Below are 19,585 nucleotides of genomic sequence, written 5' to 3'. Positions count from 1 at the left end.
AATATATTAAAATATTCAACTTTACTAGTAATTGAAGAAATGAAATTAAAAGCAAAGATAAGATACCATTTGTTATGAACCGAATGTCTCTCCCCCAAATTCTTATGTTGAAGCCCTATCCCTCAGTGTGTTGGTATTTGGAGATGGGGCCTTAGGGAGGTAATTAGGGGTAGGGTGGAGCCTTCATGATGGGATTAGTACCCTCATCAGAAGAGACAGACAACAGAGAGCTCTCCAACCCCTTCCAAAACACTTCCCTCCCCGCCCCTCACCATGCACAAAGAAGGGGTCATGTGAGCACATAGCTAGATGGCAACCACTTACAAGCCAAGATGAGAGGTCACAAAAGAAATCTGCCTTGTTGCCATCTTAATCTCGGAGTTTTCAGCCTCCAGAATGGTGAGAAATAAATTTCTGTTGTTTAAGCCACCCCAGACTGTGGTATTTTTTAATGGCAGCCTGAGCCAACTAAGACACCGTATTTCAATGATTATATTGGCGATGTAATGTAAACTCAATTTCGACCTTACTAGATGTGAAACAATTTGGTAAAGCTTGATATAAAGTATTGTTATGATTACTTTGGGTATCCATTCTCTTGGTAGTCTTAATATTTGGGCATTTCCTAATTTTGAGTGGGAATAAGGATGTTAGTCATTCCCAGTGCTGGTGAAGATGAAGGGACATGTATACTCTTTGATCTCAGTAGAGGTGTAAATTGATGCACTTATTCTAGTCTTTTAAAAAATTTTTTTTAATTTGGCTGTGTTGGGTCTTCGTTGCTACATGTGGGCTCTCTCTAGTTGCGGTGAGCAGGGACCACTCTTCATTGAGCTGTGCGGGACTCTCATTATGGTGGCCCCTCTTGCTGTGGAGCACGGGCTCCAGGTGCGCGGGTCTCAGTAGTTGTGGCCTGCGGGCCCTAGAGCGCACGGGCTTCAGTAGTTGTGGCTCGCGGGCTCTAGGGCACAGGCTTAGTAGTTGTGGCTCGCGAGCTTAGTTGCTCCATGGCATGTGGGATCTTCCCGGAGCAGGGATAGAACCCGTGTCCCCTGCATTGGCAGGCAGATTCCTAACCACTACGCCACCAGGGAAGTCCAATGCACTTATTCTAAATAGCTACTATTATGTGTCACAACGTAAAATTTGCATAACCTTTAACCCAGCAAGCCCACATTTAGGAACTTATCCTAAAAAATAGTAGGAAAAGTTAGCAAAGGTATATGTATACAGTAAAGAACTATTTACTGTATACGGTTATTTAGTAAATAACCTTAAGTAAGGAATTGATTAAATAGATTAGGGTATCTTCTTTGCATACAGCCATTGAAAATAATGATATAAATCTATATTAACCAATCTGGAAGGAGGCCCATTATATATTATTGAGTGAAAAAGAGAGGTTACAGAACTGTAGGCATAGCAATTACATATAATATAGGCATAGAAAATGCTGAACGACTAGGCTTTGCAGGTCAAGAATCAGACCTTCGAGGAGCTAGGCTTCAGGAACCGCCTAATGGGCAGTCTGTTTCAGGTGCTGTGGTCTTGAAGACAGCACCCACTGATTTCATTCTTGTGTTGAAAGATTTAGTTTTCCTGGGGAGAGACTGTGATTGGCCTTGTTAGGTAATTTGCCCTTTGGCTGTATGTGTGTGTGTGAGTGTATGTGTGTGTGTGTGTGTGTGTGTGTGTGTGTGTAGGATTGCTCTCAGTTGACAGTCCCACAAAGATATAGAATGGAGGACTCACAAGGTGAGTTGGGGTGCTTTTAACTAAAGAAAGGGAAGACATTCCAGGAAGACAAGGCGATAGATGCCCACTACACATTCAGTTAAAATTAAATACATTCTCTGCTCATAAACATTGAATTAGTTACTGCATCTCCATAAATTACTACAGACTCTGATAAACTTGGGCTTTCTTTTCCTTTTAACTTCTGTTTTGGGCATGTTAGGACCTATACCAGTGGGTCAACTCTATTTGATTTCTGGCTTTCATAGAAAATGGGTCAAAATTAAAATTTTGGATTATTGTTGGATTGCAAAAATTATGCTATTTTCCCTTTAAATGTGGTTAATTCAGAATCAAATATATTTCTCTGATGTCAGTAAGTAGAAGTAGAAGTCTTTGCGCTTATGTGGTGACAAGGATACCACCTTTGAGAGAAAGTATTTTAAGCATAGAATGGAAAAGTAGTGTTTATGGAAAGCCTCCTAGTAATGGCGTAGGAGGCTGTAGAGTGTAGAAAATTATTCTGTAGGTGTGCAGAGGTGCTGTGCAGATAATACAGACTCACTTGAACATCTTTCTCACTGGTATTATTTCTAATCAAAAGCACAAAGTCAAAATGGATGTGAAAGAGCTTTGAGAAAGATAACACACTACAACTTAAGATTTACAGTTTCTCACTTTTTAAAAATTGAAGACTTAATTTAGACCTTAATGGATGTGAAAGGATTTGGAAATGCATAATATAAGTTATTATGTTGTTACAGTTATTTCTGCTATGTCTTTTTTTGGTAGTCTTAATACTTGGACATTTTCTCCCAGTTTGGAATGGGCATAGTAGAACCACTGGGTTATAGTTTTTCTTGTATCAGATCTGTTCGTGTCTGGTTAAGGCTAAGAAGTTAGCCTTTTTTGTGAATAATTTTTATGACAGTCTCAACCTTTCCTCTTAAGTCTCACCTGTTGATCCCAAGCTAGTTACTGTGTGGGACACTTGGTTCTACAGGCTCTTTGGTATCTACTTTCTAAAACTGTTGCTCAGTGTTTTCAAATTCTCCTTTGATAGAGACAAAAAGTACTGGGTTCAGAATTTTTTCATCCTAAGGGAATGTTTCTTTGACCAGTTTCTTGCAATCAGCAAGGGAAGATTAGTTTAAATTTCGGAGGCAGTTACACCTGGTGTGTGTGTGTGTGTGTGTGTGTGTGTGTGTGTGTGTAATTTTCAGTCTCTGGCAAGAGAAGTGAAGAGTCTTGTGTAGAACATACTTTGAGTACCATGTTGTTGGCCTGCTATGAACCTTTCCTTCATCTTTGGCTTTTAAGAGTATATGATACTGTCCTGGGGAAACACATGGCATTGTGTCAGTGCCAGAGGTGCTCCATGAGGACAGGCCGGTTAGTACTGGGACAGTTTTAATATTCCAGAAAAGCCGATCAGTAGTGACTTTATCATGTGCTGAGAATATACAGGATTGTCTTCACATGTAAATCAGTTTCTTAAGCTTCAGACAGTCCTCTTAGACACAAACCAGATGGACAAATTCAGCTCCCGTGGTTAGAATATCAAAACATGCGTGATAAGTTAGCCTGATGCTGTGGGTGAAAACCCTGGACACCAGAGCTGACATTTCAGGTGGCCATAGTTACTGTTGGGTTAAATCATCAGGAAGTATATGTATTAACATCTGTCATATTACACAAGAATGCCTTCAAAAAGTCATTCCTGGATTTAACTTACCTGAAAGAAAGACGTTTAAGGAGGTTGGATCATGGGGACAGCTAGGTGGATGAATGTGGCTAAACCCAGGTCACATTTTCCAGTGCCTACAAATAGTTGGAACCCTTTTTGTTTTTGTGCTTGCCGTCTTTTCCCAGGAAATGAGAAACCCAGTCTGTGTTTCCTTTGTAGGAAGTTAACTTTTCAGAATTTTCTGATATCTGAATGATGAAGTAAATTCTGTAATATTTGAAATGCTTAGAATAAAATACAGCAACTCAGTAAAAGAAAGCTCACAGTTTGCTTATTTTATTCCAACAGTAGTAATTTTTAATACTATGACAGAGTGAGAATGAAAGTGGCACACACATTGTTCTGTCTCCTCACCCAGCTTTGATTTTGAGGGACTTGGGGATAAATTAAGTAGCGTGGGATCGGGGTCCCGCCCACAATCCATCCGTCATAGCTAACTGGAGCATCACTTCCCAGCCTTTGTGGATTTATGGCGTCCTGTTTGTGTTTGATTTTGCATCTGCTTCCTCCTCACCATTCTTACAGCTACGACAGCCAGGTCTCTGTTATCAGTGGAGAGCAAAGTGCTGATATATGAAGTCCACAAGTTATCACCATAATTCAGTTTTATCTAATTATGTCAACCTTTAATTTTAACTAATCAGCACCGAATCTTTTCTGGGCCATTAACAAGCTGCACAATTACATTGCTGTATGGAATAGATTTATTTAAGTTTTTGATCAACTAATTAACGTTGTTTTGAAAAATTTCGTGATACAGTACAGTGAATAGGACTTGTACTTGTGTGTATTTATGTGCAAGAAATGGGATAGAGAAACATTAGGTACCATTTGTAGGTCCCTCCTAGGCTACAAATGCTTTTCTTCACAGAGGTATTCATAGGAGCAATAATGTTTATGAGGTGCTTTGACATCAGTCTCCTGTGAATTTAATGTAATAAGTTTATTGTAAATAAGTAGAGAAGTCTCAGGATTAACGCATGGTTCAGAAATGGTGTATTGTTTTTAATTCTGAGAGCCTTGGGATATCCCATTGTCTTCCCTTTCTTTGCTGCCTGTGATTTGCAAACAACAGTGATCTCTGCTGATTAATGGTCATAGAAATGGAATCTCCTTGGCCGTCCTTCACCCGTGTTCAGATGGTGAAGTTTTTCTATTTCATGTGACATAGAAGGATGTGCGTGTATTTGGCTTTGGGAAATTGAGCTCTTTCTCTGGTGTATGTAAGACAGCTGAAACTTGTGGGAGAGAGGTAGGCACTGTCATGGGAACTATACCGATAATCACCGGAGGTCAATATAAGCCACTTGCTTCAAACCTTTTACTAGATGGTTGATGACGAGCACAGTTGGTTTAAGTTAAGCCTCCTTTGGTGCTAATGAGCAGTAAGGTGGACCCAAGGTGAGATGTCTAAGGAAGGAAGCCTGCTGGGGAGTCTGGAGTTATTCACAAATTAGATCATGAATGAGCTTCAAGAAATTAAGATTGGGTTTAATTCTATTCTTCATTTTGTGTCTACTTGGCCTTAAGTACTGTCTTAAGTACATAGAGTTATTTTAAGACATGAACTACTATCTTGTAGCATAGGAAACTCCAGGTAAGTAGGGCAACAGGAAGTCTGCCTAAGGTTAATGGAAGAATGTAATCGACTGGGATGCAAACTTTTAGCTCCTGAATTTTTATCTAGTGGTTTTAATCATGGTCACACTATTCTGTGTGAAAAATATTTTATCTCTTGACTTCTATATTGTTTTATGTATGGAACTTCAATGTTCTTTTTGCTTCTTAATTTTAATATAATATGACTAATATTAATTCTTAGTATAATTCTAACTGACATAAACTCTACATATATGGAGACACCTTGAAAGAAGTATATTCTTTCTTCAGATTCTCTGGTCCCTTTCTAAATTTAAAAGCACAGAAATAACAACAACCAAAAAATTACTAAGATTGGTTGGCTCTAATATAAACTGCTGAGTTAGTTGTAACTGTATTTTATTTTAAGAAGGTGCTTTTTCTTTGAATAGGTGCGTCTCTCTAGAAATCCAGGTAAATGGGGCTCCAGGTGGGAGGCGACTGCCCACCTGTGGTGAGTGCTTTTCTGATTCCTTTTTTTTTGATTGGCTGGTGCTGAAATTTGAATCTGGTTTTGCCCTGCGAGGTCTTCGCACACCTGAGTCTTTTCTCAGGATTCCCACTTCTGGTTGTGGTTTGACCTGTTTTCAGTATTGTGGGCACCAAGTAGGTAAGCTTGACATATTGCGCTCATAAAGAAGAAAAGAGTCCTAGATTCTAGAAGGAGACTTTGGTTAGGAGCGGTCCAACAAATTGAACAGGGTTAGCCGCTGTGGGGAAGGCTGCACTGAAGCTCTGCTTTCTCTAGCAGAGCCCCCAGGTGTGGGGGGCTGTCAGAGGCAGTGGGTGGAATGGGAAGAAACGTGGTTTAAAGGGACTGAATTCGAGTTTGGACATACAGATTTGATATGTGTGAAAGCAGTTGTAGCAGATGGAGTACCTAGGCATGTGGCCTTTTTTTAAAAATTAAAAAATATATGAAGTTTGCTGTGTTATGTATATCAACCCCTTTTCTCGCATGTATATTATAAATATTTTCCCAGTTTCTTGGTTGCCTTTCAACTCCAACTCTATTCATGGCATATTTTATGTATAAAAGTTTAAATTTTCTATGTAGTCAAGTCTTTCAATTTTTTTTCTGTAGTTTCTACTCTGATGGTTTGCTTAGAAAGTCTTTTCCCATGCAGTGTGTTTTTTTCCCTTCTTTTTTTTTTTTTCCTTTTTTACTGAAATATTTTCTTTTTTTTTTTTTTGCGGTACGCGGGCCTCTCACTGTTGTGGCCTCTCCCGTTGCGGAGCACAGGCTCCGGACGCGCAGGCTCAGCGGCCATGGCTCACGGGCCCAGCCGCTCCGCGGCATATGGGATCCTCCCGGACCGGGACACGAACCCGTGTCCCCTGCATCGGCAGGCGGACTCTCAACCACTGCGCCACCAGGGAAGCCCTTTTTTTTCCTTTTTTAAGCAGACAGGTGTTTTAAACTCTTAAAAATAAGCTTCGTATCTTAGAATAGTTTTGGATTTACAGAAGGTACAAAGATACTCGGTACAGAGAGTTCCTCCGACCCAGCTTCCTCTAATGATATCCTACAAAACTATAGAAAATTTTCAAGACTAAGAAATTAACATTGATACGTTGTCATTAACTATACTCTAGACTTCCTTCTGATTGCACCAGTTTCACTGATGTCCTTCCTCAGGGCACTACATTGCATTAAATGGTGTGGGTTTTGAAGAGGCAGGACCACACATGGCAACGTGCTCTGGGGAGAAGCTGAGCTCGAGACACTGCACTGGTGTGGGACATGGCAGCTTTATGGTTTACAGAATTCTTTCATACATACACATGATTTAGATGGAAAGTATTCTTGATCATCGGTCTTGTTAGACACACCTGCCCCTTGGAAGCGTGTGTCTTGGGAGTGGCGCTGTTCTGCATGTGTGCGACCACAGGGAACTTGGGCAGAGAAATACCTCTCAAACTGTCCAGACTGCCAGTTGCTGCCTCCGTTTTCCCTGCATTGTAATTCCCTAACATGTCTTTGCTCTCACACTGTTACCTGGTTCTTCTGCCTGGACTGGAGTGGAAAATCATATGTTGTTGATTTTTAAGTCTCGGAGAGAAAGGCACCCTCATCGTGAGGAAGGGTTTTAAGTTCCTAGACGTCAAAGTCAGCCCAGAATATCACTGCTTCCACCCTCTAGAATCACAGTACTAGGCACGGCCAGTCTTCTAACTTTATTGCCCAGATGAAGGGTGACGTTCCTAATGAGAAAAAAATGTGGTTGGCGTAGGTGAACGCATATCTCACTCTTTAGATGGGTTTGAGACTCTCTGTGGCTCGCTTGCCCATCTCTACCCCACGGTAAGTGGAGACAGATGAATGAAGTAAGAGGTGGGGCGGGCAGGTGGGAAATTAGGTAGAACATAAGCCATGTTGGGTGGCTCCTGGCCCACACTGCCTGATAGAAATAGCATTAGCAGGGAGGCCTTAGATACCTCTGCACTTATTATCTATAGGCATCGCGACTCACACACGTTCACGTGAGTTGGGCTGAGCTGTCTCCTGGGTAACCACTGGCTTTTACTTGTGCATTCAAATCTGTCTCCCCTCTCCTAACTGAAAACACTTAGGTTTTCTTAGCCTTTTCTGACTTGTAAACCACCACCACCCTGCCTTTCGATTTAGAAGGCAGTGAGAATATGACTGCTGTGCATGCCTGAGGAGGAGGGATCGATGAAAAAGTGAAGAGGACCCTGGGTTGGCTTTCTACGGACCCCTAAGACAGTTTCTATAGAGTTGTTCTGTTCCACCTCAACTCAGAGACAATCGGTAGATCATATTGGAAAGCCTCCAACCAAGTCACAAGTAAATCAATAGAAATATAATTTTTAAAGCAGAGATCCATTAGTAGATTATACCTGCTTCAGTTTGGCCAGACAGACAACTTTTTTTTTTTTGAGGAGTTTTTCTTGGTGGCTTGTGACTTTTTGCAAGTTTTAGTTATAATCATTGTTTTTATAAAGCCTTTTTCCACATCTACCGTTTTATCTGGTCTTCACAGTAACCTTGCACATTATGTCAAGCATGTATTTTTTTATTTTATGAGAAAGCTGAGGTCGGGGGTTTGCCCACGGTCACATAACTGTTAAGCAGACGTCTTGGGACCTAAGTCTGCACCTGCTGATCGAAAGTCCGCATCTCTTCTCTTACCCACTCGTTTGCCCTGTGGCCTCCCGTCCAAGCTGCTGCTGCTGGTTTTATAGGTGCATGTGGGTGAAGCTAGTGGGGTTTTCTCTTGGCAACAACCAGCACGTATCCCAGATTGATAACTAGCCGACCCTGTTGAGTGCATTTCTAACATCCTTTCTTCCCTTCGTCATGGAATTGGGGTTTAGATACCCTCCCCGTCTGCATGTGCTGTGGGGAAGGCGATCCATCCCCAGCACAGGGGTAAGTCCTGATCTGTTTCAGCCAGTCCTGCAGGTCCCACTCACCGTCGGTGACTGCTGGAGGGATAAGCAAGAGACCTGGTTCTGGTCTGCCAGAGGTTCTGGAGCACTTCTCAATCTTAAAATGACAACACTAGGAAAGATAGTCCTTTTCCTCTGAGTACAGTCCTGTCTGGATGTGGTGCCTGGAGTTGTTACAGCTGCATTTCTACAATCTGAACGTGAAGCTGGTGCAGGGGAGAGGACAGAGCCGAGAAAAGAGCAGCGAGAACTCCTCGGAGCCAACCACGCACCTGCCTTTGGACTTATTATGTGAAATACATTTCCCTCTTGTTTAAGGCAACCTGAGTTGAGATTATCTGTTACTTGCACTGAAAGACATGCTAACTCATTCATTCATTCATACCACGAAGGAGAAATGCAGGGTATAAAGGTGGGATTTGATCTGGTCAGAAGGTCAGAGATGGTTTCCCTGAGGACACGCAGAGGACTTGGTGAAAGAGATGCCTTTTCGCGCTGGGCCTTGTATCCCGTGTTTAAGGATTTTGGTCTTTATTGCAGGAGCAGAGCCACTGAAGGGTTTCATTACTGGAGAGTGGCAGGAGAACATGGAGCTGTAGTTAATTTAAGCCGTCTCTGCTAAAGAAAACCTTGGCCTAACATTCCAAAGAGTCCCGTTTGATTTGCTGAGCAGGCAAGGATCAGTCAGTGGTTAAGGCCCTGGTGATTGTCAGGTGTGTCCACAAAACATGAAAGAACATCTCTGCTTGGAATCTGGTGAAGTAAACAATCTACTTTTACTTTTCTTCCTCCTTGCCAGTGTGTGTACACATATGTACATATCCACGCACAGAGGCAGCTTTCATGTTCTCTGATTTAGGCGTAAGTTGTGAACAGTCTGTCGTTCTCTTAGTGTTTGATTATTTAAGTTAAAAAATTGCAGCTAAGAAATCTGTGTTGGAGTTATAAAAACAGGATAGATAGTTTCATTGTAAATAAAATTTTAAGGATATATTAATGTGGCTGAAATTGAACTTTTAGCATCTCCAGAGGTTTTCCTCCAGGTTTGATGTAATAAGATCTGCTCTGATTCTCATACATATGGATATATTAGAAAACTGGATTCCGTCCCAGTGTAGTCAGGCCGGGAACCAGCCTGAGCTGCAGAGTGGAACTGCAACGAAAGCTGCAGAGTCCCCTGTAATCATATTAGAATGCGATGTGGTCCCTCCCTATGTTTATTAATTAGTGGAGTTGTAATGAGACTCCCCCCCATGCTTTTAAGGATGCTGATCAGTGGGCATCTGGGCGGGATTTGAGTTGTGTTTGGGAGCCTTCTGTGTGCAGGTGGGAGGGATCGGTGTTTCAGGTGGCGGCAGGTGAGCCTCCCGCCAAGTCGGCATAATGGGAACAGGACTCTTCTGGGTTGCCATCTGTTTGTGGCGGATAGGAAACCAGCAGTGACTTCTGAGGAGTTCATGTTGAAATACTTAGGAATTAGTAATGCTGAGACTATGCTGATCAGGTATTAGGAGGTAGGGGAGATAGACTGTGGAGTGGCTTTTCATCACTACTGGTTTCAGGACGTGGCTGCCTGGGCTCAGCAGCCCCCGCTCCCACCTCCCCGAACCGCAGCTCTCTTGTACCCACCCAAACGGCCACTCGCGTCACCCCGGTTCTGTACTGAGTTGCCCATGGCAAGGGGACACATTATTGACATGACTGTCTCAGGTAACACCGTGCATGGTGTTTGTCGCAGGGTGGGGGGCTCAGTCTCTGTGACTCTTGAGGTATCATGTTTTTTTGTTGTTTTAAATTGTGGGAAAATGTACATAACAAAATTTACCATTGTAGCTATTTATGACGTGTACAGTTCGGTGGCATTAAGCACATTTATGCTGTTGTGTGACCATCATGATGGGTCATGTTTTAACCAAGTAAAAATAGTGGACGCTTCTTCTCTGTTGACCAAATATATGTATAAAAATATCATCAGCATACTCTGTCTGATGGCTGTCCCTTTGGTTTTTAAGCTGGGATTTGCTTCCTTTCCGCTTGGGAGTTGACTTGGTGGGATAGAGGTGCCGTGCCCCCATTGTTCTGGGTTTGGTTTGCTGTTCTTGAACCTGGGAAGCTCTGCCCTCCAGGCACAATGCTTTTTGACGGTACCCTGAAAGCTGCTCTGCCTCTCCTGTATTCCACTTTAAAGCAAGGGTGTGGAATAGAGAATAGCTCACTCCCCTTTTAACCTAGCATTACTTAGTAGGTTAACTAGAGGAGCTGCCCTCGGGTGGCCTGCCGAGGATGTGTGAGGTTGGAGTCACCCTGTTCAACCCCTGCCACTGCATCAGGTTCTGAGGTGCTGCCTGCCTTTCTGACTTGCAGACCCGGCTGGGTTCCATCTGCCACCTGCAGGTTTCTAGCTTGCCTCCTTCAAAACAATCAACAGAAAGGACCACAGAGCCCTCTGTTAGTTAGGGGACTCCTGGTTATAAGTTAGAGAGACCTAACTGAACTCGTTTATACACTAAAGGCAATTTATTGGAAGGATTCTGGGCTGTGTCCTAAAATCTCTGCAGGGATACAGCTGGGCTTCAGGCCAGGAGCCAGAGACTGGAACACTCTGTGGATGGGGCTGGGAAGCTCTTTCCTTCTCTCTGTCCCCATCTCTTAGCTTCCTTCAGTGCTTCGAGTTCTTTGTTCCAGGCCAGCATCCTCTGCTCCCTGGTCCATGTGGCACAGCGTGGCTGCCAGCACCCATGTTCTTCATTGTTATGATTCAGGTGTCTAGAGACTATTTTCTCTGTTCCAGAATTTCCTGGGAAGAACTGATGAGTGGTCACAGAAGATGGAACCAGGCTGTGAAAGCACCTAATAAGCTTTGCATTAAAAATTACACAGAACAGTGAGACCCCAAACGAAACCAGAACAAAGTGCTGACATCTCCACTACCAACAAAAAACCCAGTGAGTTGAGGAGACGGACCTGCCAAACACATCCTGGAACCACCTTTTTTAAAATTAAATTTCTTTTTCAGTGAAATAAATTAGAGCCTATTTTTATGTCAGCGTTGTTTGAACTCAGAGAAACTGTGGCCAAAGTTTACTTCAGCAGGGGAGCTTGTTGTGGGAGATAGATTCCCGAAAACCCGAGTATAAATAAAATATTTAAAATTAAATTATATTTTAAATATACAAGGGGAGTCAGTGGTTAAGGCCCTGACTGCTTGCTATCAGAAGGAATCCTTTTGTAAATCTTTTTCTAAAATGCAGTAATTTTAACCTTATGAATTTGGATCTTCCTATATCACATTTACCTAAGATCAAAGTGCACCAGTGGATTGTCCTTCCTTGCCGTCATTATCTTGTCGGGGTCACTGGCTCATTGGCAGATTGAACGCTCCACCGACTTCTGAGGTTATGAACAATAACAGTTCCTCTTTTAGTTGTTTGGTTACACCCATAGATCCCCTGTATGAATCTGAGAATTCCTCTGTGAGTTGGAATTAAATGGGGATTAAACACTCTGCCTGTATGCAATAATCCAAGCAGGTTCGAAAGTATCACTTAGTGATTGCAAGAAAAAGAGCAGTCTGACAATTCCAGGAATTAGCGCCATTTGAGAATTTGGGAATTGGTCATGTTGTCAAATGTGCAGGATCTATTGTATTTGCACATCAGTCGTAAAGGTGGTTTGTTACCTATTTGACTTATTAGTGTATTTAAAATTAAAAACTCAGTTTCCCTCCTCAGAAAATGTGGGTTGTGTGGAAGTATGAGTATCACTGGCCTTGAGGGGAAGGGCATGGTTAGCACCTGAGTAAATATTGGCGTAGTGGAAGATGACACCGTCTGGAAGCCTGCTCTATCTGACATGCCCCTCACTGTACTAGATTTCCTGCCCTCAGAAGGATAGGAAACATTTATTACTGCTTTAAAGAATTTAGAAGCCACTGGCGTTCTAAAATAGTGCTGAAAGAGCCCTGCTGTTGGATGAAACCTGGGAGTACTGCATGTGGGTTATGGGAAACCCTTTATTCCATATGACCTTTCTTTCCTTGTGCAGGCCTCTTTCTACATACCATGGGGGATGCCTCTGACATGTCTTGTCTTAAATAGAATGCCTTGAACCGTCCTTCTGTCTCAAAAATGCAGAGCTGGGGAGCTCTGAGGATTGGGGAGACTCGGTGCTCTCAGAACGACAGAAGTTAGAAGTAATAATGGAAAAACGAAAGCATATATGAGGGGGCCGATTTCATGTGGTGCCTTATGACAACCCAGAAAAAATCAAATTAGTATTGTAAATTTGATAAGGCACCACCTTTTAGTTTATAAAGCATGTTACATTCCTCAGAGCATTTTTATAAACGTTGTCACCTTTGATCTTTATAGTGTCGTCAGTAAAGGTGGTAAAGAGTGCAGCAAATCGACTCTCCATTTATGGATGGGAAGCAGTCTGCGAGCAGCTGTGCACCCCTGGCGTGTCCCCGCCACTAACTAGCACAGCTGACTGGAGCTCCTCCTCCAATTCCTGCTCAGATGCTTTTCCCATTTCACTTTTTCTGACCCTCCTTTTTAAAAGAAATTTTATTTGATGATAACTTTATTTACTTACTTATTTAGAGCCCAGCCTTCTCCCACAAAAGAGTTAAGGTGGCTTAAAAGTAATGACTAAGAAGGAAATTATGTTGATAGAAAATATTGGCTCAAGTAAGGCCCGTTTTCTTCTTAAACTTTGCAAATGGGGATAAGAGGAAAACTGTTAGATTAAAATTAAATCCTCTCTGTGTGCCGAGAGCTCCCCAGCAGTTGTTAGGTCACTGCACAGCCCCCAGATATTAAGCATATATAAACCTTTTTCGTGCCCCAAGTTTAGGATTGTATGAATGGAGAAAGGAGTAGTACATGAGGGAGCTTTGTGGTTACAGACACCTGAGCTTCGCTCTTTTGGTGTTATACTTAGTGTCTTTATAAGTGTAAGCATAAAAAGCAGCAGTCTATTACAGTACATTTATAAAACGGTGGAAAATCACCTGCGATCTCCACCATTTTTATAACTCTTAAGCATAGCATTATTTTGAATTCTCCTACAAACACCTTTGTATGCGTTTGAAAATTGAACATAGCACAAGCATTTTTCGTGTTTCTATATAGTCTTCATAACTATAGCTTTTTATTGCGACAAAATATATAACATACAATTTACTCTTTTAACCATTTTGAAAGTGTGCAGGTCAGTGGCCTGAAGGACATTCACCTTGTCGTGCAGCCATCTCCACCCTCCGCCTCTAGAACTTCTTGTCTTCCCAGACCGAAACTCCGTACCCGTTAAACCCTCGTTCCCCATTCCCCACTCCTGGCAGCCACCCTTCTTCTGTGTGTCTGTAGGAGTGTGACTACTCCAGTTACCACATTATACTCACTTACAGTGAGACCACACAGTGTTTGCCCTTTTGTGCCTGGCTTATTTCATTTAGCATGATGTCTTCAAGTTTCACCCATGTCGTAGCGTGTGTCAGAAATTTCCTTCCTTTTTAAGACTGAACAATATCCCATTGTATGTACATGCCACATTTTCTTTATCCATTCATCTGTTGATGGACACATGGGTAATTACACATTTTTGAGGACTGTATAATATCCCACCAAGTAGATAAATCATATAGTGATATTCTTCAGTGTTTGCTGTTTGGGTTGCTTCCATTTGGGGGCTATTTTAAAGTAAAGATGTAGTAAATATCATCGTACTTTTAAAAAAAAAAATCCTTCTGGGTTGTTTCTTTGCAATGATTATACAAATACTTATGTTCTGTTTTGTTTGTCATTTACTGAGTTAGAATTTAGGCTAAACTTTTGGATGAAAATAATTTAGGTGTATGCTGAAAATAAAAAGCATCACTCTGCATTTTATTGAATATGCCTTAGTTTTAATGAGGAAGGGCCATCGAAAGAATTCTTATTACATCGGTCAGTAGAATGCCTCCTCAGTGGGAGGGCATGGTGCAGTGGTTTACAGATGTCAGAGATGATTGGTGTTTCAGTAGTTGAAGAACTGATTTTGGGACAATATTCAAGAAGAGTCTATGGGCTGATGAAAAGATCAGATCTTTGAGAATTGGTCCAGCGGTGAAACTATAATTTTTACAAGACGGAGTGGTCATGTTGGGGAAGAATTGGTACCTTTGTTCCTGTTTTTGTTGTTATCAGTCTTTGGCATGTCTGTGAATACAGAGCTGGAGTGAAAGATGTGATCCTTGACCTCAGAGATCTTACACCCAGGTTGTCATACCACCATGTCAAACAGTTAGAAAACCAGAGCAGCTAGTGGTGAGAGAAGCCGGCGTTGGGTTCCTACAGAGGAAGCAAAAGCGGGCCTCCCTTGCTTTTTGGATAGCTGTTAGACTGAGAGAAGGGCAGGCCCTCAGAGCGTTCCAGAAGAGGGCCTTCAGTTTGATATCCTGCCCTCCCCCCCCCACCCCGCATCAGCTGCTGCTACCTTAGGCCTCTACGTACAGTCCGCGGCCGTCTGATGGTAAGTCCTCCGATCGCTGGGGAGCTTCACTTCTTTGCAAGGCTGATCTCCACCCTTTCCCAGGCATCTCATTGCTGTGGCATCCACCGTGACCTGGAGTGTCGTTCCCCTGCCCAGGGGTGCAGTAAGAAGGCCTGTGCGGTCTCGGCGACCCAGTGCAGACAGCCGTTCTTTGGCCAGACGTTGCCTAAAGCGCTTCAGTGGTGTGCTGGCCTTTCCTGGCTGAATTAAGGCTCTTTGTTACTTTTCTGTCAGTCTAAACCTATCTGCTCCATGTCTTTTAGAAATTCCTCAAGGGCCTGTCAGTAGTGCCTGTCTGTTTTGTGCAAAAAATTCTTGTGGCACTTTTATATTTGTTTGATCATTTTAAAGGAATTTGAGAGACACATAGGAATTTGAGTAAACACATAGGCTCATTCATCACTTTGAATTTATTCGTGGGTGTTTTGTTTTCCCATTTTACTGAACTCTCTTAATAGTACTAATTTCATTCAATTCTGTGTGTTTTGCAGATGGAAAATTATTTATAAATAAGGATTTTTTGCTCTTTCCATTTTTATATGACTTTTTTTCCCCCTGTCATAATATACTTCTTGGAATTTTTGCAGTGATGTTGAACAACACTGTTGGTGAACATCTTTGGCTTAATCCTCACGTTAGCCAAACTTTAGCACTGTTGGTGTTTTGTTTTTTTTTTTGTAGTACGCGGGCCTCTCACTGTTGTGGCCTCTCCCATTGTGGAGCACAGGCTCCGGACGCGCAGGCTCAGCGGCCACGGCTCACGGGTGCAGCTGCTCCGCGGCATGTGGGATCTTCCCGGACCGGGGCACGAACCCGTGTCCCCTGCATCGGCAGGCAGACTCTCAACCACTGCACCACCAGGGAAGCCCAGCACTGTTGGTTTTAATCACTGTCTGCGTATTGCCCAGTTGCTTTCTGGAAACTGGGACTCGTACTGGAGTGTACATGTCACCTACAGCCTCACTAGTGTTGAGTGCCCAGAGTACTGCCAAAGCTCTTCTTAATCTGTAGTTCTGTCATTTTAACATTAAATTTGAGTTTGGTCATTGGTTATTTCCTGTAGACATTCTGGAGTCCCTGAGAACAGTCAGAGTTGGGCTTTATTCACATCATTTTGTTCTCATCAAATACTTATACACAGCTTTCCCTCCCTATTCCAGAGCAGCTTGGGTGTGGAGTGGAAATTACTGGCAACACAGTTTGGTGGAGAAAGTATGGGCCTTGGAGTCAGGTATCAAATCATAGCTCTGTGACTAATAGCCCGATGATTTTTGATAGGCTTAACTTAAACTCTGAGTCTTGGTTTAATCATTTGTGAAGTAGGGATTTTACTGTCTTACAGAGTGGCTTTGAATGTAGAGGAAGATGCAAAGAGGGCTCTTAGTAATGTAGAAATCATTCTTGCTCCTTGCCTCTTCTCTCCCCAGTGGGTTATTAACATACTAAGGCCATTCAGCAAGAATTGGCCACGATTTTGGTAGACTTTACTTTTAATCAGAGATAAGTTTTACTTCCCCACCACTCCGATTCTTTGTCCCTAATTTTCCAATTGAAATCTGGGTGAATGATGGTTGTTTTTACATATCTTTTTAATAATTTACTTTATTCCAGTTTTTTAATTGCTTAGTGGGTATAATATAAATAACATTACAACAGCAATGTCTAGCATTTTTTTTGAGCAACTATTATAACTGTGTGACAGGCAGGTAATTAAAGTACTTTGTATATATTTATTTAATCGTCCCAGCAGTCCTTCTTCGTGGGAAACTGAGGCTGAGACAGGTCACCGAGGTTGGGCGTGTGACCCAGGCTGCACATCCTGGCAGTCTGACTCTGGAGTTGTACTTCTGCCGCCTCTGGACTGCCATCGTGGTATTGAAGGGTTTGTTCCCTTTATTCTGTATTCCTGAAGCCCGTTCTAGTGTGAGTGTGTATACATATGTATGTAGAAAAAAAATCTTTGTTTTTGAAAAGGCTAGTTATTACGAAGTTAGATAGCAAATGTCAAATACAGAGCATTCGTATCTATTGAATATGTTAATTCTAATCGGTACCATTAAGGCTTTTTCCTTACCTAGGCAGTCTAATTTGATTTATCCCCCCTTGAAATTGCCACTCAGATCTGAATCCCTCTACTATGTCTCTAGAAGCCTGGTTTCGTTTTGTCCTAGATTATCATAAAGTCCTCGTTATTGGGGTATTCTTAAAATTTTTTATTATGAAATATATCTAACATAGGATTTACCATCTTAATCATTTTTAAGTTACAGTTCAGTGTGTTAAATACGTTTATAATGTTGTGCAGCTGTCACCACCATCCATCCTTATAACTGTTTTCATTTTGTGAAACTGGAACTCTGTACCCATTAAACAGCATCCTCCCCCAAGCCCCTGTCAACCACCATTCCACCTTCTCTCTCTCTGACTAACCTAAATAGTTCATATAAGGAATCAGACAGTACTTGTCTTTTTGGGACTGGCTAATGTCACTTAGCACAGTGGCCTCGAGGCTCATCCAAGTTACAGCATGTGTCAGAATTTCCTTCCTTTTTTAAGACTAACATCCCATCATATGTATATACCACATTTTGCTTATCCATTTATCTGTTGATGGACACTTGGTTTGCTTCCATGTCATTATCTGGACAGTCTTGTCAGTATATTCTCCTTGCTTTGGCCCATGGTTAAAATCTTTTTTTTTTTTTTTTTGCTTTGCTATTGCACCATCTTCTTAAGATCTACACTGGCTTTATGTTTCCAGGATCTGTCGTTCAGTCACGCTGCTCTCAGCTCTGCCTCAGTGCACTTGCTGGCCCTTGGTTATAGCTTATACCTTGTAATGTTGAAATTTACGTGTTTCGCCCATCTTCTCCGACCGTGCGGGGAGCTCCTCAGGGCAGGGACTGGATTTCACTAAACTTCGCAGTGCTGGCTCCCCCTGAGTGTCTGGGCCTGGGTGGTGGGTACCCAGTGACCACACCTCGTTTCTTGTTTCTTGTTTGGGTGTTCCTCGGCTGCTTTCCTCATTTCATATCTCACTTTGGACTCTTGCAGCTAAAATTAACACACATGAGCTATTGATTTGATGCTTGCCCTTTTTAAAGCCTTCCTAAGCTTTCAAAATTTCTTCCTGAAATTCTGGATCCTTCACTGATGAAATGTCTCCTGAATTAGAGGTAATTTTTACCCCAGCCTCCCTTGTGCCTAAGTGTGGCATCTTTCGAGGCTGCCTTCACTTTTGTCTCAGCTTATACGCCAGCTTATTGTAAACATAGGCTGTAATAGGTTTATTTAATGTAAGCGGTTTTGTAGTAGTCTCTGCTCTGCCCTATTTTATTTTGTTTTCAGTTGTTGCTTATCATGTGGTAATCACGAAAGCATTTGAATCCTTCTCAGGTGGGTAGCTGTTTTGGTCCAGCTCCTCAGGGTTGTGTCATGAGGCATTGAGGAGGATGGGCAGAGAAGTATCTAACCCACATATGCTTTGTCTCTTAGCGGAGAGAGATTTTTTTTTTAATTGTATTGCCCTTTAGAAATTTTGAAAGGGAGCTTTGATTCAGGTATAACTATCCTCCCCAAGTAAAACAAAAAGTACTGAAAAGTTGGATTCTAAAGTTAGAAAGCACTGAGAGTGAATCTGTGCCAGGGAGAGCTTATTGGAAGGCTACATTTGGGAATCCGTATGGTTGCGTTTAAGGCGAGGTAAAGGGTGTGTGTAAAGGGTTGGCAGGGGAGGGGGGAGCTCCTTGAAAGGATTTATTAGGGCACCTAAGCAGTGGATACCTTAAAAGTATTTGCAGAAATAATGTTAGAGTCTTTAATTTTTAATTTAGAAATTTAGGAGTGGAATTTAGGAGTAAAGGGGTTGAATACCAAGAGATTAGCTCAATAACTGCTATCTCTGAGTCAGATGTGGATGCTGCCCTTGGGGAGGTTACAGTTAGGGGGGAGCAAAGCTTTCCCCACTAGATTTTTAAAAAAAATAAATTTATTTATTTTTGGCTGTGTTGGGTCTTCATTGCTGCACACGGGCTTTCTCTAGTTGCGGCGAGTGGGGGCTACTCTTTGTTGCAGTGTGCGGGCTTCTCATTGCGGTGGCTTCTCTTGTTGCGGAGCATGGGCTCTAGGCGCACGGGCTTCAGTAGGTGTGGCACGCAGGCTCAGTAGTTGCGGCTCGCGGGCTCTAGAGTGCAGGCTCAGTAGTTGTGGCGCATGGGCTTAGTTGCTCCACTGCGTGGGGGATCTTCCCGGAGCAGGACTCGAACCCGTGTCCCCTGCATTGGCAGGCAGATTCTTTACCACTGCGCCACCAGGGGAGTCCCTCCCTACTAGATTTTAATTACAGTAAGATGCTGAGTTTCATGTGATAGGATGGCACATGTATTTCAGGCACCCAGAATAAGAATGTTTGAGTTGGGAGTCACCAGTGGTCACCATTATATTCTTCTTTTCATTATTTTCCCTCTTTGTCCCCAGAAATGACTAATCTGATTAATAGCTAAGAACTTTTGCTCAGTCTAA

At 42.4% G+C, this 19,585-nt stretch overlaps 1 protein-coding gene across 3 annotated transcripts in view; it reads left to right on the top strand.

Moving 5' to 3' along the window:
- Positions 1-19,585, top strand: part of TULP4 (TUB like protein 4) — a 226,670-nt gene that overhangs the window by 4,701 nt on the left and 202,384 nt on the right. Inside the window, exon 1 of one of the 3 annotated variants that reach the window (XM_032651096.1) lies at positions 14,498-15,043. The exons of the other annotated variants lie outside the window; for them this stretch is intronic. The gene's annotated coding sequence lies outside the window, so the exon portion shown is untranslated. Of the gene's footprint in view, positions 1-14,497; positions 15,044-19,585 lie in introns of those variants that run through there. 3 annotated transcript variants of the gene reach the window in all.

This window comes from Phocoena sinus, chromosome 12 (genome assembly GCF_008692025.1).
Source record: "Phocoena sinus isolate mPhoSin1 chromosome 12, mPhoSin1.pri, whole genome shotgun sequence".
NCBI lineage: Eukaryota > Metazoa > Chordata > Mammalia > Artiodactyla > Phocoenidae > Phocoena > Phocoena sinus.
The sequence above is the reverse complement of the archived record's forward strand: the minus strand, read 5'-3'. Positions and strand labels throughout refer to the sequence as shown.